This window comes from Myotis daubentonii, chromosome 5, assembly GCF_963259705.1.
Source record: "Myotis daubentonii chromosome 5, mMyoDau2.1, whole genome shotgun sequence".
Taxonomy (NCBI): Eukaryota; Metazoa; Chordata; class Mammalia; order Chiroptera; family Vespertilionidae; genus Myotis; species Myotis daubentonii.
Window position 1 is genome coordinate 68,745,067 of NC_081844.1, and position 26,831 is coordinate 68,771,897.

Sequence of the window (26,831 nt, forward strand, 5' to 3'; positions counted from 1 at the left end):
CTATGTTGATGATTGTTAAGTAGAGTGATGGGTATATGAGGTTTCATCATGCTAGTCTCTCTACTTTTTTATGTTTGATATTTTTTCTATAATAAAAACTATTTTAAAATCGCATCATCACAGGTTTTCTTGTGTTGTTTAAGCTCTTCATTATTTAAATACCCACTTCTTATTTGAAAATATACACAAATGACTATTATTGATGTTTATTGTTGAATTTAGGGTGTTTTCATTTCTTCTTATTATACACTAGAGGCCCAGTGCATGAGATTTGATTTGTGCACTGGCGGGGGGGGGGGGGGGGGGGCGGTCCCCTCAGCCTGGCCTGTGCCCTCTCGCAGTCTGGGACCCCTTGGGGGATGTCTACCTGCCTGTTCAGGCCTAAGCTGGCAGTCAGACATCCCTCTTGCAGTCCTGGGCTCTTGCAGTCTGGGACCCCTCACTCCTTACCGCCTGCCTGCAGCGGAGGCGGAAGAGGCTCCGACCACGGCCGCTCTGCTTGCCAGCTGTGAGCCTGGCTTCTGGCTGAGCGGTGCTCCCCCTGTGGGAGCGCACTGACCACCAGGGGGCATCTCCTGCGTTGAGCCTCTGCCCCCTGGTGGTCAGTGCATGTCATAGTGACCGGTTGTTTTGCCATTCGGTCAATTTGCATATTATGCTTTTATTATATAGGATAATATTGGAATACAGCTTTTTATGCATGAACTTTTCACTGTATTTTGAATTATCCCCAGAAGAGAAGTTGATGGATCAAGAGGTCTGAAATTCTAAGGCTCCTGATCATGGAGCCACTTAATTTCACAAGTGTCTTTACCAGTATACCAGTAAAAAGCAACCCCATCACACCCTCTTTGGTAATGGGTATTTTATTTTGTTTTAATATTTTCCAACTTTGTGAGGGGGATAGTATCTCATTGTACTTTCCCTTGAGAATTATCTCCAGTAGGCTGTTCTTATGCAGCTATTTGAAATTTCAATATCTTATCCTCACTTCTGCTTGGATAATCATCCTACTGGGCATGAACTTCGATATTTGGCTACTGGTAGGCATGATCCCTTGCCCCTGAGCCAAGGGAAATTCCTGGAGGCTCTGACACTGTGGTCCTGAACATTTCTGGCTCCTAGTGTGAACAGAAGATCCAGAAGAGTGGGAGGGGACAGGTATGGACGGGCCCAGTGAAGCTCAGAGCCAGGGGGAGAGAATGCTGCTCCAGTGTGCCAGGAGCCTGGAGCCAGGAAGAGATGCTGGGGATAACGTGGGAAACTTACTTCAGGGGTTCCGTCTTACGTGTCAGCCATGGGCTCTGCCAGTAAAACAAGGAGGGAGAGAGAATGGGTTTTTTACACCAATAAACTGACTGCTGGGCAATACTTTTATCTTAAAGCTGGGTATAGCAAATGAATATAAAGTATGCTGAGAAACAGCCCTTATTTTGCCTGATTTTGAGACTATATTGCAGCCAACAGGGGGGTAAGTAATCAACTTTCTGCAGGTTGCTTGAAAGTGTCAGAAGTAAACCACCTGCCAACAGGGATATGACAATTACTTGTCTTAAGCCAAACTTTGTTGGATGCAATATTAAACTTTTCTACATTTCTCCAGTACCAAATCTTCATGATGACAGCTTGAAACAGAGATAACGGGAAATGGGAGGTAAGGCAGGAGAGCGGTAACAAGCTAACAGAGACCCTCTTTGAATATCAATTACTATTTTAAGGAGTCTATTCAAGAAATCACCTCTCCAGGTTGCTGTATTTGATAACTAAGTTTTTATTTATGAATCCTTCAGAAAAAAAAATTGTGAAAGAGTTTAAACATGCAAAAGATTACTGGGTGTCTTTTCAGTAGAAAGCTAAGCATTGTCTAGAAGACCTTCAGGGCTTGTCTGATTTTATTGGGGTCTGTGCCTTCCACTGCCTTTGACAGGGCTACTTTATAACTCTGTAAATTATACTACACTGACAATGATGCAAATAATTCTTGTCCACAGAGATGAAAACGATTTTCATTTTGTAGAGGTACATTTGATTTTCCATTGTAGAAAAGAAGATTCCAAACATTACATTTTTTTTGGCCTAATAAGCTTTGAATTTATTAGCAATTTCATTATCCCATTCCCAATTGCCTCTTCTTCAGATGTTTCTCTTTAACTGATTGTTAACATCTTATTGGTTTCCTCATTAATGAAAGATTTCTATAAAATCTCCAGTACTTGTCCATTTCATATTTGTATGAAAGTCTTGATTTTAATTTTGAAAAAATTATCCTTTAACAACTTAAACCTCAATTCAATATTTATTACTTCTTTCCAACTGTCATTAATGATGTCCCCCCCTCCCCCAGGAGGCATCAGACTTTTTCTGGCTTCTATAAAAAAAGACAGGTCCCAGGGCTGATACAAATCTTTCCTCCCTCCAAAGTGGGCAGGTCGCCCTCTCCACTACTCTGCTCTACTGTAAAGCATTGTCTGAAGTTTGTATGGACTAAGCCTGACTCTGCACATCTTCTAATGATATCAGTCCAGACATTGCCTGACCATTGAAGTCTTCATAAACACTCAAAACGCAAGGGGAGAGAAAACATTGAAGTAAGGAAAGTGCAATGTATTGGACAATGATGAGCTTTTGAGGGGGCTCTAGGGCAGCAGTGTGATCCCTTATAAGGTCTTGTAGCTGAGCACTGAGTCCACCAGAGCTGAAGAGAGTGAAGTCATTTCTAAATGTCTTGAACTCATGTTAGAATGGACTTAAGAAGAAAATAAGATTGAGAAGGATGGCAGGGCTTTTAAAGTTGCCCTTAAGTATCTGAATGGTAAAGTGTCTGAAGAAGGAAGAGACCGGGTTCAAAGGTGAGCTAAGAGTGCAACAAATGTCAGACCCCCTCAGCTCCCCCTCACCCCAGCCCCCCTAAGAGGGCCTCCTCCTTAGGATTTGGGGGATGGGTGAGTAGTCTCCTGAGTCCACTCCTGAGTGGTCCATCTGGGAGCTGCTCTTACATGGACCCTTCTCATGTACATTCCAACCGGCCCAAAGTGGAACCTCTGCATCTACACAGTCCTGTTTACAGAGCACTGCTACCTCCTCTAGAGACTCAGTGGGGCTCACTGAAGGGTCTACACCACTTGGGTCAGACTTGCCTGAAAAACACTGCATTGCAGGGGCGGGGAGTAGGGGGCAGTTCGTGAGTTGTTTGCTAAAGACTTTCCCCATAATGCAAGGAAAATCTCCAAAGTTAAACTTCATATGAGGTCTCTTCAGTCACTCTTCAGTCCTACTTGAGTTTTCCAGCTCTTTGAGAATGTACCACTTTCAGGGGAGCACAGTTCCTTAGTGTTTAAGAACCCAGATTGTGTCAGGAAAGCATCTGGGTTTGAATCCCATCTCTACTATTTGTTTCTTGTGTAATCACAGCAGCGGGGGAGGGGGTGCTTAACCCTCTGTATCTTGGCTCACTCATTTTAATATAATTATCCTACATAATAAAAGGGTAATATGCAAATCAACTGAATGGTCCTATGATGCACACTGAGCAGGCAGGCAGGCGAGTAGTTAGGAGTGATCAGGCAGGCAGGTAGAGTGGTTAGGGGCAATCAGGCAGGCAGGCAGAGTGGTTAGTGGCCATCAGGCAGAGAGGTTAGGGGTGATCAGGCAGGCGAGCAATTAGGGGCAATCAGGCAAGGAGACAGAGTGGTTAGAGGCAATCAGGCAGAAGAGCGGTTAGGGGCGATCAGGCAGGTAGACAGAGCAGATGGGGTGATCCGGCAGGCAGGCAGGCCAGCGATTAGGAGCCAGCGGTCCTGGATTGCAAGGGGGATGTCTAGTGGTCAGATTGCAAGAGTGCGCAGGCTGGGCTGAGGGACTCCCCCCTCCCCCACACATGAATTTTGTGCACGGGGCCTCTAGTATTTTATATAAAATGGGGATAATAACCCTACTGATCTCAATGGGATGTTGTGAGGTGTACCTCAAGTAAAGCACTTAGTATAGTGCCTGATACTAGTAAATGCTAGATCAATGTTAGTTGTTAAAAAGTAGTGTGTTATTAAGAATTGGATTCAAATCCTGATTATCTACCACATACAAATTATACGTATGTCCTGTGGCAAGTTACGGAACTTCTCTGTGCCCCAGTTCCTCAACTGCAAGATAGAGAAATTAAGTAAACCAATTAAACAAGGAAGCTATTAGCTGAGGTGGCTCTAATGTCATCGTGGCCTATGTAAGCAAACCAAAATCTAAGCCTGTAAATGCTTCAAGATTACAAAATTGAAACCTAAGGACAACCAACCCAAAACAGCCAACCAATAATTTCCTTATTTTGCTCCAGCCTTTTCTCTATAAACATCTCTCCCAGAGCTTGTCAGCTGCACTCCTAACCACCTCTGGTTTAGTGCTGCCTGATTTGAATAAATTTTTGTTCAGATAAATTCTTGAAATTTTTAATATGCCTCAGTTTATCTTTTAACATAATCCAGAGTTGAATATGGTATGTGTAAAGCACGGGTGCAAAGTACTTGCTGTGTCAAGCAATTATTATGATTACACCCATAATTATTAGATGATATTATTTTTATGTATACCCTCTACATTCCTTTAAGAAAACTCCAGTGTGAGCTGTGAGGTGATGATACATTCATCCCCACCTCAGTAGTCCAGTGGTATCTGCATCTCTCTCTCTCTCTCTCTCTCTCTCACACACACACACACACAAACACTGAATTTTCCAAGCACAAAAATGAATTTTCAGAAACAGCAGAATCAAAACCTATTTTTTCCAGTACTAATTTGTAGTTACAGAATAAGTCACTGGGATGTCAAGTAGGGCTTGGGAATATAGTCAATGGCATTGTAATAACTAAGTATGGTACCAGGTGGGTGCTAGAAATATCGAGGGGAACACTATGTCAAATGTATGATTATCTCACTACTATGCTGTACACCTAAAGCTAGTACAAAATAATACTGAAGGTAATCTGTAATTGAAAAATTAAAAAATACATACATTTTTAAAACACACATTTTTTTCCATTTGCAATAAAATTTCAAAGCTGCTTCTTCCCAGGAAGGAACTAGCTCTCACGACATTTTTATGCAGAGCAATGTCAGTTCCTTTTGTTTGTCCTCAGACTGCACCGGAGACCGGCCATTGCATAAGAAATGGGGTTCATTGCAGAGCAATCTCCCTCTCTGTGGACATCCTTAGGGTCACAAAGACCCTGAAAAAAAGTGTTAGTGTTTATGTTTCCTTCTCTTTCCTGTGTGGAGATTATAGAAATGCAGAAAGGTGTGTGGGTTTAATCTCCTCTCCCAGCCCACCCCTGAGGACTGGGGATGGGAGAACTGTGGGAAGTGAAGGGGGGTGGCTAGTTTCTTTCATTCACAAAAACATAATCACTATCACTCATTGTTAGAGCTGAAAGGGCCTTACAAGATAATTCTAGACCAACCCCTTCAATTTACATGGAGAATGATGCTTTCTTCAATCCTACACAGGGTGTTTGTAACACATTTAAATGACTCTCCTCCCACAAATTTGGCTAATAACAAACCTTAAAAACTGAGAAAATAATATTGTTTTGATTTTTATCACTAAATTACTATCTCAGCCCCAACCTTTAAAAAAAAAGCTTTATTGCACTTAAATATTTATTATAGTTGTCAATTTCAAGTCTCTGCAGTTTGCTTGTCACAGAACTCCTTCAGGCACACTCTACCAAGCGGCTATTCCATGGAGCAGCCTCCCCAGGCCAGGCTGGAAGGGGAAGCCTTGTCTAGAGAATTTTAAAACCATAATAAAACCGGCTAAGAGTTGGTCTGCTTTTTATTATCACCAATATCTGCCGTTCTAAACAACGTGAGTGATAAAATTGTCCTCCCTGAAAAAGTCTTATGTTGGCTTAAATTCTAAACAATTGCTGCAGTTAGTGTTAGTTGTAATTTATGTAAGCTTCAAATTAGCATATTTTGTTATTTTTAAAATATTTATTGTATTCTGTCTAGAAATGAATTCAGAGAACTTCCAATGACCCAATTAACCTTGGATACACATGGACTCAGCCCTACACATTTGTTTTAACAGTAATTTCTACAACCCCTGTGGCACTTCATATGTCTGCATTTAAAATTTTGATGTGTGATAAATAATGATAGCACAGTGACTTTAAAGATGAAGACACAAAACTTCAGTTACTTTAATTCCTCCATTTTATGTGAACACTTGTGTTTATTTATGCAGTACTTTAGTTTTTCAAGCACAAATTTTAGTTCATGGGTGGAATATTTGAATGCTACCTTTAAAACTGTAATTTATTCTTTTTAAGTTCTTAATTGCTTTTGAACTAAAAACAAATCCAGAAAGTAAAATATTTACATCAGTGGTATAATTTAGTAGTTACCTAAATAAGTACCTCTGGTTGAAGTTGTGGTTTTTATTAAAATTTACTCATTAGTTATTGGAAATGTTTTACATGAAATATTATGGGACTATAGCCAACAGATGAATGTTCAAACTGTTAGGTAGATACTAGTATAAACTATTAAAATGCTGCTCTGATGTTGCCAAAAGATATCAAAGGGTAATGTTTAAATGCCTTATTCATTTCACCAAAAACTAGATACTCATTCTAATGCAGTGGATCAAACAATGCCAATATCTACTACCATTTAGTTATTTTCTTGAATATTTGCCAAAAAGAAAAACTTTAGAAATTTTTTACCAAATATAAATAAAATTTATGATGAATTTTTTTGGAGAAGATATTTTAGTGGAAAATACGTGTCTGTGGAGACATTTGAAAGCCATTAGAATTGACCCCAAATAATCTAAGATGTGAAAATTATTGCAATTTTTGGAATTTATTGCAAAATGAGATTTTTATAAATCTCAACCTTATGTTTAAGACTTTTCCTATTTGTATACCTGTTAATGCATGTGAAAAATTTTAAAATAAATCAAGTGTTATTTGATTCACTATGACTGAAGATAGATTGAGAAATCTGCTAAAATGCTTGTTAAACATAAGTGTGCAACAAAGATCAATTTTCATTAAGTCATTGACACATTGACAATAAAAACCACCACAGGAAACCAGGAGCTAGAGAGGAGTAAAATAATGGTAGCTAAGAGGAATTCTTTAAGACCTCGTAGGAAACATTTTAAAGACACGGCTAATCTAAGAAGGAATGGGTTTTCTGCAGAATATTGAAAAATGGGGTCAGAGAAATATTGTTCTATTAATGCTATGCTTCTATCTTTATCCCAGGTTAGTATGTCCTGGGGCAATGTTGATGAGAGTTATAAAGGTCCCTTTATAACAAAATTTTTCATATTTCAATAACTGGTGACAATAATCAAAACTTTGAATAATTCTTGTAGATAACCAACCATATGTGACCTCCACTTTACCTGTAACTTGTATATTCCCAACAGCAACCTTCCCAGTCTCCCCTCTTGACCACCAAGAAGAGCTGGGGTACCTGGAAGGAGGCGCGAGAGCAGTACTGTCTTGATGTTGGCGACACTGTATTGTTTCTTCAGCTAACTCAGCATGCTTGAGATCATTTTAACAGCATAGTGTTATCATGTGGTTTCAGTAGAAAAAGTCCCTATGTAAAAATAGCACTTTCTTCCTCAGCATGTCTGCTCCTTTAATGAAAATAAGGCTTTCGCTGAGACGGAGCCAGTGCAGCTATCAAGGAGTGAGCTAAAATCTCATCTGCTTCACAGGGTTAGCCAAATTCACGAATCATGATCCTTAGAGCCACTGACAATAAGAGAGACAATACAGTAAGAGGCACAAACAATGCAGGATAATTTATGTCCAATACACAACATTTAACAGCAGTGTCCTGGAATGAGCCTTCAGAGAGTATGGTCAATGAGAAGAGTCACAATTGCTCTACAAGAATATTTACAGCAATATAAACAAACCAAAAAGGAGGGGAAAAAAGAATCAGTTAACACTCAAAAATTCTTATTCAATCCAATAAAAAGAAAAAGAGGGATAAACTAATATAATTCAAGCCATATGGCAACCTAGTAGGTCGCTTCTTCTTGGAGAATGGCATTTCATTTATTCTAATCAGTCTGCGTTCTATCACACCATTCGTGCACCGGGAAACTTCTGTATGCATTATTGATATGAAAATAAAACAGAACAAAGGTCATTTTATTCCATATTTTTAAGGAAAGATTCAACTACACTTTTTAAAATTATTCTGGAAAACATCGTTTCAGAAACCATTCTAGGCCATCAGAGTCCTCTCGCAATATCTTCAGAATCTGCTCCACATTAAGCCAGGTGACTGGATTAATTATGCTTCTCAGAGTTCCCTCAGAAAAGCGAAGCTAGAGGAGTAGGTATGACTGGGAACATACTCAGCTCTGCAACTGGCCTATCAGTAAGAGCTCCATTGAGGAATGTGGCACAGAATATAACTGGACATACGCCCATCTCATGACAACCAGAAATTTCACGTTTACTGAGCGAAATCTATTCACAGAATTGAAGAAATGTTACCAGGACCTTAGTTTGGGCCCTAGAATTCTCTAAGTGCTTTTATCAAGGGGAAAAAGGAGAACTACAAATTTATTTTATAATCCACTTCCCCAGAAACTAGCTCTTTCTTACGGGAAGAATGTGTCTTTTTTTGCAAACCCTAAGATACCTTTAGCAGAAACTCTTTGAAAGTCGTTTGAAAGGCTGTCAGACACCTCTTATTTATTGCATCAAACAGAGATCTCATTTCCTTTGGTGTGGCTGAAACCTCCACTGGAGTTTCAGTGACTGCAATGCTACCCCTGCAGATTCCTTATCTGTGTCTGATCTGCCCCTATTATCTACTATTCGAAAGCAACCCTAGAAGATGTTCACCTCTGTCAATTAGGAGAGACCACAGTGCCTTGCACACAGTAGGCATTCAGCAAATGTTAGTTAGTCCCGTGCTGGCTCCCTCCACCACTCTCTGTCCCTTTTATCTGAAGGAAAATCTAGAATGAAATGACCTAGAAGCTGCAAGGGCATTTATACAGTTCTCTGCACTATTTTCTTAGTTTGCAGCCAAGAGTAGATTTCAGAGGAACTATAGACAAAATATTCGAGTGGAAATATTCAGTGGGCCATCTGAAAAATAGAGCCACATTTAAGAATACACTTAAGAACTGGGGATATAAATTGTGAAATCACCTACCTAGAGGTTTGTATTGAAGCTGTGGAAGGGAAGGCGTTTACTGAGGAAATGTAAGAAAGAGAAGGGGGGTGAGGACAGGACCCCACATTTAATCATGGAAGAAAGAACAGAGCTCTGAAAAGAAAATAGAAAATGCAGTCAATGAACTAGGAAGAAAATGAATATTTACTTGTCATAGCAGCTATATGAACTGACTTAGAAAAAGGGCTGGCTCAGTAGTTGACCCGGGGATAAAAGCAGAAGCCACCACATGGTCAAAGGCAGGGAGGACAGTCACCACCTCTGGGTCCAGGAAAGATTGCGGTGGGACCCTGTACATCTCACCAGCCCCTGAGGACATCTGGTATCGCTGCCCCGTGGCACAGCTGATTGTCACAGCAAGGACTCAGAGCCATTCAGGACATGCAGCGCAATGTTCAATACACTCTGTTTAACGAGTCCAAAAGAGCGGAATCCATTTTATTACAATTTCCATAAAAATAGCTAAAGTTTTACAGAGCTTGGTACGTAAAGGGTCTAAACTTCAGTTCACTAGAAAACTTGCTTCCTTGTGACACCTCATTTTCTGACGATATGGATTGGAGAGGTATTGATTTACACATGCTCATTTGGCATTGTAATGAATCCTAAGACGACAACATGACAATTACTTCCAGAGACAGAAAAGAAGCACTGACCAGCAAATGAAAAGTAGAACACCACTTTGTTCAAATTTGGAAACAGACATTGATGTGACTTCTTATGATTTTTTTTTTAACATTTGTCAGCATTCTGTGGCTTCCACTGCTTTTACTTCACATTTCCCTGGGGCCAGCTACTGTCATTAACACTTTGCCCCTTTACCCAGCAAGGACTGGTGTGGCCTTTGGTCTTTACTCAGCAGTTTCAGGCTTTAAATCAGCCTCCACAAAGTCCCTTGTTAACAAGCCTCCACCTCGAACTCCCAGACCTCCTCCATCTTCACTGTTGTTTTCTGAATGCGGCATAATTCTTGTCATCACAGTTCTCACTAAAAATGTTTATCGAGGGCTAACAGACCAGTTTCCATGTAGAACACAATTAGTGATTCCTCAGTCCTTTGTCCCATCCATCGGGGCTAATTTTGGAGCCAAATTCCCACACCCCAGGCAAAAGGCACCCATCACCTTATTCTCCAGCTCAGGGGTCACTGAACTGAGTGATACATTTATGAAATACAATATTTTCTACTGTTTTATTAAGTTCCCAAACTTTTATTTTCCTGCTTGGTCTCTGATTACCAGCTCTGATGCCTGGGATTTTGCTTTGGATACAAGTGTTTCTAAATGCAAAGTAGGGTATTTTCAAAAAGCAGACTTTGGTGCAAGACTTGAGTTCTAGTCCTGGGTCTGCCTCATGTTACATGACCCTTGAACATTGCTTTACTTCTTTGAGCCTCAGTATATTAATATGTATAAGGAAGTCACTGCAATGATTACATTAGATAATTCATGTATGTAAAGCAACAATATGGTTCTTGACACACAGGAGACAATAAATACTGACTCCTGGCATTTTGTCCTTTCTACAAGATTTATCTATGTCCTTTGTATTTTGCTTCCTTTTAACCAAGGCCATGCGTAACACAATTTTTCCAATCATTTTTATGAACTTTCAGCTTCTCACCAAGTATAAAGCAGTGTGGGTAGGGTTAGATTAGCAAAAGGCATAAACTGCTGTTTTTACAATTTTTATTTATTGATTTTAGAGAGCAAGAGGAAGGGCGGGGAGAGAGAGAGAGAGAGAGAGAGAGAGAGAGAGAGAGAGAGAGAGAGAGAGAGAAATGTCAATTTATTGTTCCACTATTTATGCATTTATTAGTTGCTTCTTGTATATGCCCTGACCAGGGATGGAACCCACAACCTTGGCATATCAGGACAACGCTCTAACCAACTGAGTTACCCAGTCAGGGCTATAAACTGCTCTTTGATTATGAATGGGCTTGTATTTGAGATCACATCTCCCAAACTTCCTTTCTACATACCACGCTTTCCACCTGTCATGTACTTTTCCCCTTTAAACACCCCAGGGTGATAGAAGAACTTGTAGAAAAAGCCATTTTATCTTTCCCAACATTTGGAAGCTTTGGCTTCCAAAATGGGAATTTCTGCCCTCTGTAATGAACTGTAAATGTTCCTTCTGCTCTTGTAATCCCTACCTTTCTTCTCCAAGAAATGAGAATTAAGATTGCATATGGAATTAAGGTTGCTAATCAATTGACCTTAAAGTAGGGAGATTATCCTTGATTATTTGGGCGGGATCAACGTGAACTCAAGTGCCCTTAAGGTGAAAGAAAGAGGCAGAGGAGTCAGATCAAAGGGAAGAGATATAAGAACACCCATTGTTGTTGGCTTTGAAGATGGACAAAATCACAATCCAAAGAATATGGGTGACTTCTAGAAGCTGGAAAGTGCAAATAAGGGAATTCTATCCTAGAGTCCCCAGAAAGGAACCAACCCTGCCCACACCTTGATTTAGCCCAGTGGTCGGCAAACTGCAGCTCGCGAGCCACATGCGGCTCTTTGATCCCTTGAGTGTGACCACAAAGTTTCAGTCGCACTGTACGTGCGCGCCCACACGTGGTATTTTGTGGAAGAGCCACACTCAAGGAGCCGCAGTTTGCTGACCACTGATTTAGCCCAATGAGACCCATTTCGGATTGCTGAACTTTAGAACCATAAATAATAAATTCATGGTTTTTTTAGCCACTAAATTTGTGCTCACTTTTTACAGCAGCAACAGAAAACTAATACAGGTGGTAGGTTGTAAGTGATGGGATTACTGCTCAAAATAAGACTAGAAGAGACTGAGATGGCTTTAAGTGGCAATTCTAAGATTTTCCCTCCCCCCATATTACCCAGTGTTATGTGTGATGTGGGAGGGAAAGTTGGAGGGGGAAGATCAGATCATTGATGGAAAACAAAAAACTACCTTTTGGTTTGTCACACTCCTGAATATAGAGAGTTAAATCTGGGACCTTGTTTCACCTTTGTTCTGAAGCTTTATTTTCTGTCAAAACCAACTCCCTTTGGAAGTGTCACTGATTAAACTTTTCAAATGCATGAGTTTATCTGATCGCTTCTGACAACAGGGCTTGAGTGAGAGGAGAATGGAGGAAAGAGAGTCACAGCTTGAGCACTTAGGTTCCTGGGAGGAGTAGTCCAGGCTGGTTTTTTTTTTTTTTTATGGAAAATTTTATTTTTATTAATTGCTTAAAGAATTACAAAAAGTATTACATATATTACATATGTCTCCTCCCCCCCCCCCCCTTGACAATCCCCTGGCCTCCCCTACCCCCCAGTGTCTTATGTCCATTGGTTATGCTTATATGCATGCATACAAGTCCTTTGGTTGATCTCTTACCCACCCCCCTCCTGCCCTCCCACCCTCCCCGGCCTTCCTGCTGTAGTTTGACAGTCTGTTCGAGGCAGCTCTGCCTCTGTATCTATTTTTGTTCATAAGTTTATAATGGTCTTTATTATCCAGAAATGAGTGAGATCATGTGGTATTTTTCCTTCATTGACTGGCTTATTTCACTTAGCATAATGCTCTCCAGTTCCATCCATGACGTTGCAAATGGTAAGAGTTCCTTCTTTTTTATAGCAGCATAGTATTCCATCGTGTAGATGTACCACAGTTTTCTAATCCATTCATCTACAGATGGGCACTTAGGCTGTTTCCAGATCTTAGCTATGGTGAATTGTGCTGCTATGAACATAGGGGTGCATATATCCTTTCTGATTGGTGTTTCTTGGGATATATTCCTAGAAGTGGGATCACAGGGTCAAATGGGAGTTACATTTTCAGTTTTTTGAGGAAACTCCATACTGTCTTCCACAGTGGCTGCACCAGTCTGCATTCCCACCAGCAGTGCACAAGTGTTCCTTTTTCTCCACATCCTCTCCAGCACTTGTCGTTTGTTGATTTGTTGATGATAGCCAGTCTGACAGGTGTGAGATGGTACCTCGTTGCTGTTTTGATTTGCATCTCTCGGATGATTAGTGACTTTGAGCATGTTTTCATATGTCTCTTGGCTTTCTGAATGTCCTCTTTTGAAAGGTGTCTATTTAGATCCTTTGCCCATTTTTTGATTGGATTGTTTATCTTCCTTTTGTTAAGTTGTATGAGTTCCCTATAAATTTTGGAGATAAGGCCCTTATCAGATATGACATTGGCTGGTTTTGATGCACGGGTGTAGCGGACACCCCCTGAACATACTGCTGGCCTTGGGCAGAGCTGTTCTCAGTCCCACTCAATGCTGCTCTTCATGCAGTCTCACGGGTGCCATAAACTCTGCATCGCGTGGCACTGAGTGCTGCTGGGAGTTCATTATACCCAACAGCGAGACCAATCGCTTCACGTTACATAGGGCTCTCACATTTTCAGTGCTTCTTTCTGCTGCATTTCCGATACCTGTGGCCTCAGCTCTGTCATTGGAGTCCCACATTTCATCACTGGTCTCTGACCCTCCAAATGCAAGGCTTTTTGAATGAAAATTTATTTTTACAATAAACGTTGTCACCATCATCATCAATTAGTGTATTCTTTGCTCTCTAAAGGATTCTTAACAATATGTTAGAAACAACATTGAGTAGGTAAGAGTAAAATGCCACATTCTACACATGCCCCACACCATGGCATGTGGGATACTTTAAGGCAACTTCCCAGGTATCTCCTCTGCTCTGGAGCTCACCTTATGATTTAGCAGCACTTCTTGTTTAGAACAAGGAATGGGGAATAATGCTGCGTCCCAGGGGGGAGGACAGTCACCAGGAGGCATCAGGCTAAATGGGTTCAAAGTCACTCTCACACTCTGTGACCCTTGAAAGTTACTTACTCGCTGTACCTCTATGTCTATATAAGAAAAATAGTGGGGTGGGAATAATAGTGCCTGCATCAGAGGGTCAGTGTGGTGTTTAAGTTAGTTCATATTAAACACTTAGTCCAAGGTAGAAAGTGAAGTCTTAATGAATACTAGTTCTTTTCAGACAGAACCCAAAACTTGAGAAATAACACTTTTGCCAGACCACAAATATTTTTCTCATTTATTTTCCACTTTTACTACACATCAAGATAAATGTTTAGCTCACTTTGATCCCTTCCTCTCATGAGATTGGTGTCCAGTTCCTCACATACCTGGAGTCCCTGGAAACATCTGAGAAGACTGATGCTGCGTCCAGGTTCCCCTATCAGGCCTTCTTTTCTGTTTCCCATCCCTGCCTTTCCCCATGTGGTTCCAATATAAAAATATTTAGTCCATCTGTCCCAGAGGGGTTTGGACTTTCTCTTCATTTGTGCTTCTTGAAATAATATGCTCCTGAGGCACAGACTGTTCCTTCATCACTAAAAAAGGTCAAGCATTTATTAGTCTGTGTATAAACATGACAACAAAGGAGCCCTTGTAAAAAATGGAATGTTCAGCTTGGATAGAACACAGAGGAGTTCCTCTTGAGTCTGGCAAATGCCCTTGGATTTCATCTCCTTTAAATACACCATGTTAGTATCACTGTTTCTCTCTGGATTCTCAAGCTTTAGTTATAAATCCCCAGGAACCCTTTGAGGTGCATTCTGCACTTACACAGTCTATAAGTGCAACCTCGTTCTCAGTTCAAACACATTAACAGCTTCTTCAGATAAACTCTTGCCAGTACTGCTGCAAGGTTCACTCTCCTGTGTGTCTCTCCCTGCTACTTATCGCCCAAAGGGGAAATGACTTTCCTTTGCTCTCCAGCAGCGGTTTCATACAAACGTTATTCCCATCCTTCTGGAAGCCCAACCTCTGATTCGTTTTCCTCTTTAGATGTCCCTGACATTAACCCAACACAGAGCGCTCGCTCTAGCACCATGTTTCCATGTCCATCATGGCAGCCAACCGACACCTCCATTAGCCTGTTCCCTTTCGTGATCCTTGCAGACAATGTATATTATCTCAGCCTCTGACTCAGCAATACGTACAATCTGGGCTTAAAAACGTTCTCAAATTTACACTTTGTCTCTTTACAACCTGTTTTGGTGCTGTTCTTTACAGAAAATGCTCTTGTTTTCCTTATTCAAGGGAAGAAGCAAGGGACTCCATTATGAGAAATTTTTCTAGCCAGTTTATTATCTTGAAGAATGGCAATTTGTTCCATGTCCCTTTAAGGCTAATAAAGTAAAAGCATCCATCACTGATTGGAGAGCCCTAATTTTATGTTTCTGGTGAGGCTGGCAGGTATGTAGGCTCATTAAAACCTGCCTGATCAATCTGCATTCCCCACTCCTGCTAAGACTGTGTCAGTCTGGAAACATTCTACACGGACAATAGAGGTGTTGGTTGTCTTTTCCTCCTACTCCTTCCTCTTCTTCCTGTTCTTCTCTTCCTCTTCCTTCCATTCCTCTTTTTCCTCTTTACCTCTCCAGCCCTCCTTCCTTGTTATCCTCATCCTCTTCCATTTCTTTTTAACCTGACTTGCATTTTTGTCCAGAGATGACCAGAGAAGCAGCTACAACTAAAAGAATCTACAACTAAATCCTGATTTTACTGCTATCTGTTGCATGGCAGGAAGTCATGTGATAGTGCTTTTTCAATTTCATGTCAACTTGCATTATTTTGTAACCGCTTAAGTGAATATCAGCCTTGAAATTTAGCAGCCTACCCTTCTCACAGGAAGTACAAAGTACATTTCATTCAAATAAATGAAACAAACATCTGCTTCCAGCGGCTGGCCCCAACTTACTGTTCTAGTTTCTTCTGTATCTATACTCACTTCCCCAGTGAGCGTGTGCACGCACACATAAATACACACACACACACACACACGAAGCTATTAGTACATTATTCCCTCTCCTCTGAGCTTAGAATAATTTCTGAGCTCCAGCTAGATGAATAAATGAATGAAATAAGCTGTGCAATTACAGCCTGTGCCTTTGAGAACAATTCCCTGTTTTTGGAATACTACCCTTTCCACTATCCCATTTTTATTTAGGAGGTTTCTACTCATCTTTCAAGGCTCAGCTTGCTGCTGCCTCTTCCTGAAGTCCTAACTCAGTATCACTCTCTCCCTCCTTCTTACACTTACAGTGTTTTACTGTTTTTTCTTATTTTATTTATTTATTTAATTGACTTGAGAGAGAGAGAGAGAGAGAGAGAGAGAGAGGAAAGGAGAAAGAAACATCAATTTGTTGCTCCACTTATTTATGCATTCATTGGTCAATTCTTGTATGTGCCCTGACTGGGGATAAAACTGGCAACCTTGGTGTACCAGGACAATGCTCTAACCCAGTGGTTGGCAAACTGTGGCTCGTGAGCCACATGCGGCTCTTTGGCCCCTTGAGTGTGGCTCTTCCGCAAAATACCACGCGCGGGCGCGCATGTACAGTGCGATTGAAACTTTGTGGCCCATGCACAGAAGTCGGTATTTTGTGGAAGAGGCACACTCAAGGGGCCAAAGAGCCACATGTGGCTCGCGAACCGCAGTTTGCCAACCACTGCTCTAACCAATGAAGCTGCCTGGCCAGGGCACAGTGTTTTACTTCTTAAGTGTCACTATCATTCTGTCTTTGTCATTTTTTGTTTGCTTCCTCTCTCCTTACAATGGAAGTTTGGAAATATCTTTTTTTTTTAAAATATATTTTTATTGATTTTTACAGAGAGGAAGGGAGAGGGATAGAGAGTTAGAAACATCGATGAGAGAGAAACATCGACCAGCTGCCTCCTGCACACCCCTCTACTGGGGATGTGCCTGCAACCAAGGTACATGCCCCTGACCAGAATCGAACCCGGGACCCTTGAGTTTGCAGGCTGACGCTCTATCCACTGAGCCAAACCGGTTAGGGCGGAAATATCTTTTTCATCTCTGTATTCCCCAAATCTAGCATAATAACTGCCATAAGATAAGCATTGTGATGTTTAATGTCTTGGTTTGCTGTTTGTGACACTCAGGGGGGATGACTTTCAAATTCCAGGCATGGGAAACAGAGAGAGAACAGCCACCAATGAAGATACAGGACATTTAGCAGGAGTTGAAGGTGATGCGCACCCTGAGGTAGACATCGGGTAGTCACTTGAATCTGTAGGTCTGGGGCTGGGGAGAAATCAAAACCAGATACATAGTTGGGAGTTACCAGTGTAGAGGTGAAAATTAAAACCAGGGGAGTGGGTGAGAGCACTGCAGAAGAGGCTCTAGAGTAGGAATTGAAGAGGGCTGGAAACAAAGCCTGAGGAAGGCCAACATTGGACAGGGTCCAGCAGTGGACTCTGAGAAGAGATGGTTTGAGAACCAAGTAGAGAACAAGAAGGGAGTGATATCATGAAAACTAAAGGAGAAGTCAACTTCAAGAAGGATGGACTGGTGACTAGGGTTCAAAGCCACAGAACTAGGCAATAGCTAGAGAGGAGTACAAAGGAGGGGAGTGACACTTTTCTTTAAAAGGTTCTTATTTTTAAGGATAAAACAAATAGTTGATAATTAAAACCTAACAGATCTCGGTGCTATGGCAACCAACCTCTTATTAAGACAATTATGGACCTCACCAAATCTCACCAGGAAAACCATATTCCAATCTGAATTTCCTAGCTCCTCCCTATAAAAGGAATTACAGCAATATGAGGGAAACTTTTGTTCACACCTTATGACTACATTAGAATAACTGAGGAACTCCAAACCAGATGCTCTCCCTGATGATGAAATCTGGTCTTGTTGTGGAGTCACTGTTGAGGGTTCTCAAGGAAAACCTTTCAGAGCATGAAGAGGGTTATCCATGACCTCCAGGGGAAAAATCAAAGAGCAGCACTTAGAACAATGCCTGGAGGTAAACATTCTGAATTATTACTATGATGATGATGGTTATAACAACTTAATTTATATTAATTTGTATTTATCTAATTTATATTAAAAGAAAATATACATCTTTTAAAAATAGATTGAATTAATATCAACATCAAAATAATGACTTTTTTTCTTATTTTATTTTTGGGGAGGAGAGGAGACCCACCTGTTTATTCTCCCGTTCATTCTTTCATCCACCTATCCATTCACCCATCTGTCTGTCTATCCATCCAAACCGTTTTTTAAGGCCCTCTTATTTACTGGGCTTTATGCAAGTTCTTACTAAAAATGAATAGGACAAGATCCCATATCTCAACATAGTCCCTCTAGCATATATAGGAATTTAGCCCAAAACATCATTAAAATTAAGAATCAGGGTAGATATCAAATTCTTTTAAAAATAAAACCCAAAGATATGCTTTAGGCAGCATTTGTGTACTGCTTTAGTATGCTAATGCTTCCTGACATTATTGCTAACACCAATAAATGTCAAAGGGGAGAGTGGTATTTTTGGAGCCGGGTTTTTTTTTTTTTTTATCCTATTACAAAAATAGATTATAAACACATACACATATGTCACAGAAAGAACTTAGGCTAATATTTCTTTTAAAAAAAACATATTTTTTATTGATTTTTTTTAAATCTTTTTTTTTAATATATTTTATTGATTTTTTACAGAGAGGAAGGGAGAGAGATAGAGAGTTAGAAACATCGATGAGAGAGAAACATCAATCAGCCGCCTCCTGCACACCCCCTACTGGGGATGTGCCCGCAACCCATGTACATGCCCTTGACCGGAATCGAACCTGGGACCTTTCAGTCCGCAGGCCGACGCTCTATCCACTGAGCCAAACCGGTTTCGGCTTTTATTGATTTTTTTACAGAGAGGAAGGGAGAGGGATAGAGAGTTAGAAACATTGATGAGAGAGAAACATCCATCAGCTGCCTCTTGGACTCCCCACTGGGGATGTGCCCGCAACCAAGGTACATGCCCTTGACCGGAATCGAACCTGGGACCCTTGAGTCTGCTGGCTGATGCTCTATCCACTGAGCCAAACAGTTAGGGCAAGGCTAGTATTTCTATACAAAGACATGAAATAGCATGTTTTTAAAGATCACAGTTACATTCCTATGGTCTGTTTTGTTTTTTTAAACATATATTTTATTGATTTTTTACAGAGAGGAAGGGAGAGGGATAGAGAGTTAGAAACATCAATGAGAGAGAAGCATCGATCTGCTGCCTCCTGCACACTCCCTACTGGGGATGTGCCTGCAACCAAGGTACACGCCCTTGACCAGAATCAAACCTGGGACCCTTCAGTCCCCAGGCCGACGCTCTATCCACTGAGCCAAACGGGCTAGGGCCCTATGGTCAGTTTTAATCATCTGTTGGTTTCAACTCCTTATTTTATGATAGCTCTCACAATCTATTGGTATGACATAATCTGCTTAAATTCATGAGGATATAAGAATTTTATAGTCAAAGAGTTCCTCAAGAAGGCCCTGTGAGTCAATATTTTTATGCAACCATCTTCATAAAGGCATAACCTAAACCAATAAATAATGATCACTAATAGTAACACAAAGATCTCAAATTATTTTTAGGTTGTTTTCCCCCATTTAGGACATTAGTCTAAGTATTTAATTGTAATTTACACAAGGCATATCCTTTGAGGAAAGACCATTTATACTAAGGCAAAGCACAGATGAATCAAAGCTATATGAGTGGTCATGGTATTCTACCATAGGCCCCTCTGCTCGAAGGTTCTTGGTGCCTCCAGTGCTAGAGGTTAATCTGGATTGCTGCTCAGAGAAGAGAAAAATACAATGCTTTTCATGAGGCTCTCTGGAGAAAGCTAAGCCTTCTCTAACCTGGGAGGACACATCTTCATAGAAAAGGCCCTTATTTGATCTGTTGGGAGTTGAATGTCACATTATACAACATACTATGCTATATTTAAGTCAAGGGGACTGTTGGAAGGCACTGTCAAAACAGGAGGTATAAGGGATGCAGGAATTTTGATTATTCATCACAGATTGGCAGCCTGATGTATAAAGACCAGGATGGGTGGAAAGTTCAAGTCTCAAACTTCATCTTCCTATTCCCCTCAAACAGTGTGAAATAGTTAGCTCTGCTGCCATAACAAACAACCCCCCTCCCCTGACTCTCAGTTACAACTACAAAGGTGTTTTTTTTTTCCTGTGATCTAAAATAAAGAAGACATTGCATTATAACTGGCCTCATGTCTTCTTCATTCCAGATCGAAGCTGAAAGAGCAGTCCATTTCTGCACATAACATTCTTCTGGCAAAGAGGAAATAACGAGTGCTAATGGAGGCATACAATGGCTCTGTCTTAGTTTTGGCTGCTGTAACAAAAATATCCTAGACTGGATGCCTTAAACCGCAAACATTACTTTCTCCCAGTTCTGGAGGCTGGGAAGGCCAAGATCAAGGTACCTGCAGATTAAGGGTCTGGAGCGGGTCTGCTTGCTGGTTTGTAGACAGCCTCTCCTCACTGCATCATCACATGTCTGAGAGAGAGATCATCTCTCTCGTGCCACTTATTATATAAGGGCATTAATCCCATTCATTAGGGGGCCACCCCCAAGATCTATTTACCTGTTAAAGGCCCTACTTCCAATTACCATTACATTGGCGTGGCATTAGGGCTTCAACATATGAATTTTGGATGGAAACTTTCAGTCCATATAACCGGCTCATAAAGCTTTTGCTCAGATGGAGCATCATTGAGGTTACCCACATTCCATTGGCCAAAGTGCTCATATGCCCATGCCTGACATCAAGGGTGGAGAAGTCGCATGCCCACAGGAGGCACAGCAAGTTGTGTAATCCTCCGTCAGAAGGGGTGCAAGTTGCTAAGAATGAGACGATTATTCCTTTAGCTCAAGGAGGGCACCTGGAGTGTTCCATGGGAAAAGACCGCACAGAAAATGAGGTTGCAGCAGCTGCTGTTTCTACTCTTCCCAGTTTTGTTTTCATCAGCCTCTGGGGGCAGAAGGCAGAGTGGGTTGAGAAGGAGATGAGGTGGAAGACAAGTGAGGATACTGAGACCTTTCTCATTAACAGAACTGGTCACTCAGGTAGTGCCTGGGGCAAGAGAAAGAGAGACCTTTCTGTGCATCCCAGAGGGCTGTGCCTGGAAGAATGTAATGACGCCCACTCCTCCCAACCATCATCCTCTTCAATTAATATTTACTGAGCACCCAGTGGCCTGGGACTCAGAACCACAAACTCACTTGTGGTTCTGACTCATTTGCACATTAAAAAGCACACAGACAGTGGAAATCCACCTTTTTCCCTTCCCAGTCACCCTGGGAGAGAACTCAGCCTTCTTCATTCAAGTGTGGAATCCAATTAAACATCGTAAACAAAGGAAACTTCTTTCACTGTAATTTTCCTCCTTCTTCCCTTGCTTTCTTTGAAATTGGATTTATTGCTCAAGAATTGCCTCCCTTAAGCATCAGCCCCCATTACCCAGAGAGATAAAAGCCATAAAGGGAAGGGAACTCCTTCAGTTCTCTGCCAGTTTTGAGACAGAGTTGTGCCTTCCCCAAGGGGAGTTGACAGCTGTTGCCTGAGACTGCCTGTCCTGCACCAAGGCTGGGCTCATGCTCAGAATGCAAACCGCCGCCGTCAGAGACAGAGCCGAGGTTGATAACGGCTGGAGCCCAGAGCAAATCTCCTTGGGCACGAAAAAAGAAATTGTGTAGTTTTAAAGCAGATGTATGTTCTTAATGTGTTTGGCTTGTAAAGCAACAAACCGTGGGTATTTTTCCTCCTCAGTCTACCACAACAGTTAAAGTAAACAGTGTGACTTAAGACAGGGCAATTCTATCAATTTCATGTAATAATATTTAGTCTGTATAACTGGATGAAACTTAAATTAGCATCCTATATAGAAGGCATTTCATTTTCACACGTACGGTATAATATTAGGAGCAAACAACATATGTCTCCATGGTTATAAACAAAGGTGTCATGTTTGCAAAACAGATCCTATATGTAGAACATCTAGAACTGGGATAAAATATGGGGTTTTTGTTGGTGGAAATGGTGCTAAGTATTTCAATCTGCATGATATTTATAAGAAACATTTTCTCTGTCTCTGTGAATACCAATAAGCATTGTCTTTACCTTTTTCCAAACCCGGAATTTGGTCTTCTATCAGAGCTTTGGCATATTAATGGTATTCATTGTGATTGTGCAAAAGGGAGATAGAGTATGCAGTTTCTCTAAATTTTTAACCAGAAAACTTCTTCTGGCAGATCATTTCTTAGAATCAGTCAAAATATAGACTTAAAGGACCTTCAACTTATAAACTGCCTGTTTATTCTGCCCAATTTTCCAATTTCTCCAATCTACGGTATGTCAGGAAAAGAAGTACCTGGGCTTTCTAATTCATTCATAAGGTGAAAGTCAATTTGGTTTTTGTTCTTTTTTCCTCTTCAATTTACTTTGAAAATTTTCAAACCCACACAAAGTTGAAAGAATAGTGTAGTAAGTATATATTCTTCACTTAGATTCAACAATTGTTAACATTTTGCTTCAATTTTCTCTCTCTGTCCCCAAACACATATACAGGTACCACAGGTTCCTGAGAAACACATGAGCCCCAGAGCACTTCCCTGGCCAAACCCAGGCAACAGGCCCCTCCCGGGCAGCATCCTCACCTCTCCAACAGAATCTGAATCATGGATTCCAAATAATTAATCACCAAGTGAATCAGAAAACAGTTTTCAGTGGAGCCTACTTTTAGTGGAAAGATAAAGGACCCTCTGTTCCTGAGAAAGAATAGACTGACTCATCTTCGTCAAATTTTCCAGTGTAAGGAGTGCTCTGAGTGTTACGCAAGGGAAGACTGTTTTCAGTGCAATGAGCCTGGTGTCCCAGGACCCGGCTGAATGTCAGAGGTCATAGAGCATATCCAAAAGATGTACAATCCTTTGGACTTCATTTTGTTTCTTCTGTGGGAGGGTCCCTGTTCCCTGAGGAGCCTAGAAGCAGCTCCTCCAGCCCTAGACGAAAACCCGTCTGTGTTCCTGGTGGGGAGGGGCAGGCAGGACAGGCAGTAACTGACGTCCTGCCAGGGAATAAGTATTCAGGGGGTGCTTGTGGTGTCTGAAATCTTTGTTACTTCAGGTTTGTAAAACTTTAGTGTCACCCTAAGGCCGTGGGGAAGATCCTCCCAGCTGTCAGAGCACCTCCACAGGGATAAGGGCCTGGTGGAAAAAGCCCAGGTTTTAGAAGCCAGAAAACTTGTGTTCAAATGCTATCCCTGAAATGTACAAGGCATAAGGCCTATGCAACTTAGTAATACCAGTTCCCCCATCTGTAAAATATAGATTAAAAATACCTCACAGAGCTGTTGAGAAAACCATGTTAAATAAGGTAACGCATGTGCATTGCTTTATTAGTTAGGATTCCTTTCATTCCAGGTAACAGAAACCCACCTGAGCTAATTTAAGAAAAAAATGTGAGAGAGATTGAGACAGAGAGAGATTTAATTATAAGGTTACACTGATATCCCATCATTCTTAAAATCAAGAATTCAGCTAAGCCTTGTAATGAGGCTGGAACCAAGAAACAAAATGTCATCAGGAGCCATTGTAGCCAGGCTTTGCATGTCTGTATTGTTTTTCCCCTCTTTTTGTGAGGACTGGCTTTCTCTTCTAAGCCAACAGAGCTGACAGAATGTGACTGCCCATGGGTTTATGTCTTCACTTTCCAAGACCTCAGTAATGAGGGAACAGAATCCCATACTCCCTATCCATTGTCTCAGCTGCTACAGAAGTTCACTGTGGCAGGAGTGGGTGTTGGCTGGGTACAGGGGGAGGGGGCTGTGAGCTCAGACAATGTAACTGGGCTGAAGGGGCTCTGCCTGTGGTGAGCGGTGGAGCTGAGGAGAGCCTTATGGGCTGGGTGAACCTTCTAAAATGTGTTTTCTACAGTACCTTGCCCAGTCTCTTTCACTTAACAAGGGTGTTATTTTTCTTTTTCTTTCCTCTCATTCCAGATATGATGAGCCTAGGAGAAGAATTGGGGATGACTGCTCAGATTATTCTGGGGCATGTAGGGCCCTGTCATACTGAAATGGAAGTCATTAGGATGGACATGGTATCCTTGTTTCTGATGCCTTGATGGCAGGAACAATCCTTCTATGCAGCAAAGTGTTCTCTATGGAAGCAGCTGGGTTAGGAGGTGATGGTTGGGGCCAATGGTTGAACAGCATACTTACTAGAACAGAATTTCTATAAAACTTAGCTGGAATTTTCCTACCACTGCAGACCACATTTTTCCAAGTGCAGCAATTGTACATAAAGCCAATATTCATTCATTCTCATTCTCTCTCTCTCTCTCTCTCTCTCTCTCTCTCTCTCTCTCTCTCTCTCTCTCAATGTTTGCGGAGCTGAGCATTGTGCTATTGAAAGAGATACAAAGAAAAGCACCAAAGATGTTTTATATTTTACCTTTTTCTCCTGGAAAAGATGACCTAGAGACTACATGCTGCCCAAGGTAGGAGTCTCTCATGAGAAGCTTCCAGACCGTGGCCAGGGAGGGACCTCTGAAGTAGCCCAGGCCTTTCAACCTAGAGAGAACAAAAATAAGAGCGTTCTAAAGTAAGAAATGTTTCTTCTAATAGTTTCTAACAAATATTTTTCATCAGAGTATAAAAACCTTTCTCAGTAATTCTATTTCCTGCCCACCCCAAACACAATTTGCAAAATTGTAATGAAAGGAGCATATTTCTCTAAATTCTCTACTGAGATTAAAGTACTCATAGGAGCTCAGACCAAACATAAGCTCTTACCTTAAGAAACAACAATGCACATGTGGTCACTTAAGCAGGATTTTTTTACATCAACACTGAAAACAAATTATGTCTGGGTGATAAAATATATTAGATGAGTTTGGGGGTTATCCCAGATTTTAGTAACTTAGTTTTGAGGCAGCATTTTATCTTCATCTATTGGCATTTGTCCTTACCTAAGTTTCTCAACCAATTGAAAGCCCCTGAATCACTGGGAAATGTTTCAGGGGTAATAAGAATCACTTGAGTGTCAAGTCCTATTTGACTAAATAGCCCAGCCATGTCTTTGCTATTGATATAAATGCTTTCGTATTACATTTGCTTCATTTATATCCATTGTTTTTTTAAAAAATATTTCAACAGTACAAAAATAATGTGGCAGGATGGAAACCCTGGAGTATTATAAATATCATAGAAGTCATAACTATAATGATAATATTGGAATTTATCTTCAGAAGATAAAGGTCGAACTTATCAAGAGGCCACAAGTGAGCAATAAAGACTTCCTATTGAATGCAGATACATTTCAGATTTTCAATAATTTTGTTAAACACTCTATAGTTCCTTATTCTTAATGCTATCCCTTAGTTTTAAAACTGCTCACTGCTTTTATGGTTGCTGCTCTCTGCTGCTTTTCCATATCCAATCATCTCTAGTAAAACACTAGTAAGGTGTCAAATAGTCTCTTTGTTTCTGTTTCCACTTCGCCCCTTCTCAATTCCTTTCCCATCTCCCTTCTCTCCACATCTACACCAAAGACATAAACAAAGAAAATAAAATGCAAACAAGAATTAGATATTTAATAACGGGAGAGAGGTCTGTGCCGAGACCACTGCCCTTTTCTCTACCTTAACATCCTTACTCATCCCTAGTCTACATGGGCTACCATCAAAAGGGACACAGGCTGGCTGGCTTTAGCAACAGATGTTTATTTTCCCACAGTTTTGGATGCGAGATCTGAGATCAAAATGTCCAAAGAGTTGTGTTTTTCTGAGGCCACCCTCCTGGGCTTGTGGTGACCACCTTCTCCCTGTGTCTTCCCACGGTCTCCCCTCTGAGTGTCTGTGTCCTAATCACCTCTTCTTAGCAGGACACTAGTCAGATTGGATTAGGACCATGCTAATGACCTCATTATGACTTAACTATTTCTTTAAAGGCCCTATCTCCAAATACAGTTACATTATGAGGCCCTGAGGGTTACAACTTCAACAGAGGAATTTGGGGGAAGGAACACAATTCAACCCAAGGCAGCCACACTCACCTACCTTACTAAATACCACATCTCTGCCACACCAGCCTACCCTGGTGTTGACTGTCCACAGCCTTGGTGATCTCTGTCAATTTTTTAGTGGCTAATTAAATGAAATTGAGTGGTTTTAGATGAAAGTAATTTCTTTCTCCACAAGATCCACGCATACAGGGATAGTTTTTAGTCTCTTTTGATGCCTAGACATAGTCAGTACATTAATAGATAGCCTTACAATAAAATAAACAAAAAATAAACAAACCTCAAATGAATTGAAGAAGAAAATGTCATTCTTTCCATTGCTGTATGTGTATATTTTATCTCTTTGAGAATAGAAGCACCTTAGAGGCAAGATTATGCCCTCTTGGACAATTCAAAATTGTTTGTCTATCCAATGTGATCTTTAAGTATTGTGATGTGAAAATTTCGTACACAGGTTAATTCCGATATTTTTTGCATTTGAATGAGGTAATTTTGTTTACAGGAGCTTAGTAAACTTTGAATAATGATCACTAAAAGTTGTAGTAGTAACAGAGGCCCTTCTTTGTAGAATAACTATAGAACGCTGCAGCACAGGTGCTGAACATACATCTTGAAAATAGCTACCAGCAGAGGTATCGTCTACACTTTGTTTTCAGACTGATTTTTCCATTTATAGAGCTACCTCATCTGCCCTTCTCAACTTTACAAACATGGTGGGTTCATTTTTTGCATGATTTTGGAAATTATTTGGTTCTCCA

General features: G+C 40.9%; 1 long non-coding RNA gene across 1 annotated transcript in view; it reads right to left on the reverse strand.

The window, feature by feature from the left end:
- The window catches only part of LOC132234304 (uncharacterized), a 330,671-nt gene that overhangs the window by 58,542 nt on the left and 245,298 nt on the right, over positions 1–26,831 (reverse strand). The window contains exon 6 of the long non-coding RNA XR_009452883.1: positions 24,505–24,623. This is a non-coding gene — a long non-coding RNA (uncharacterized LOC132234304). The remainder of the gene's footprint in view (positions 1–24,504; positions 24,624–26,831) is intronic.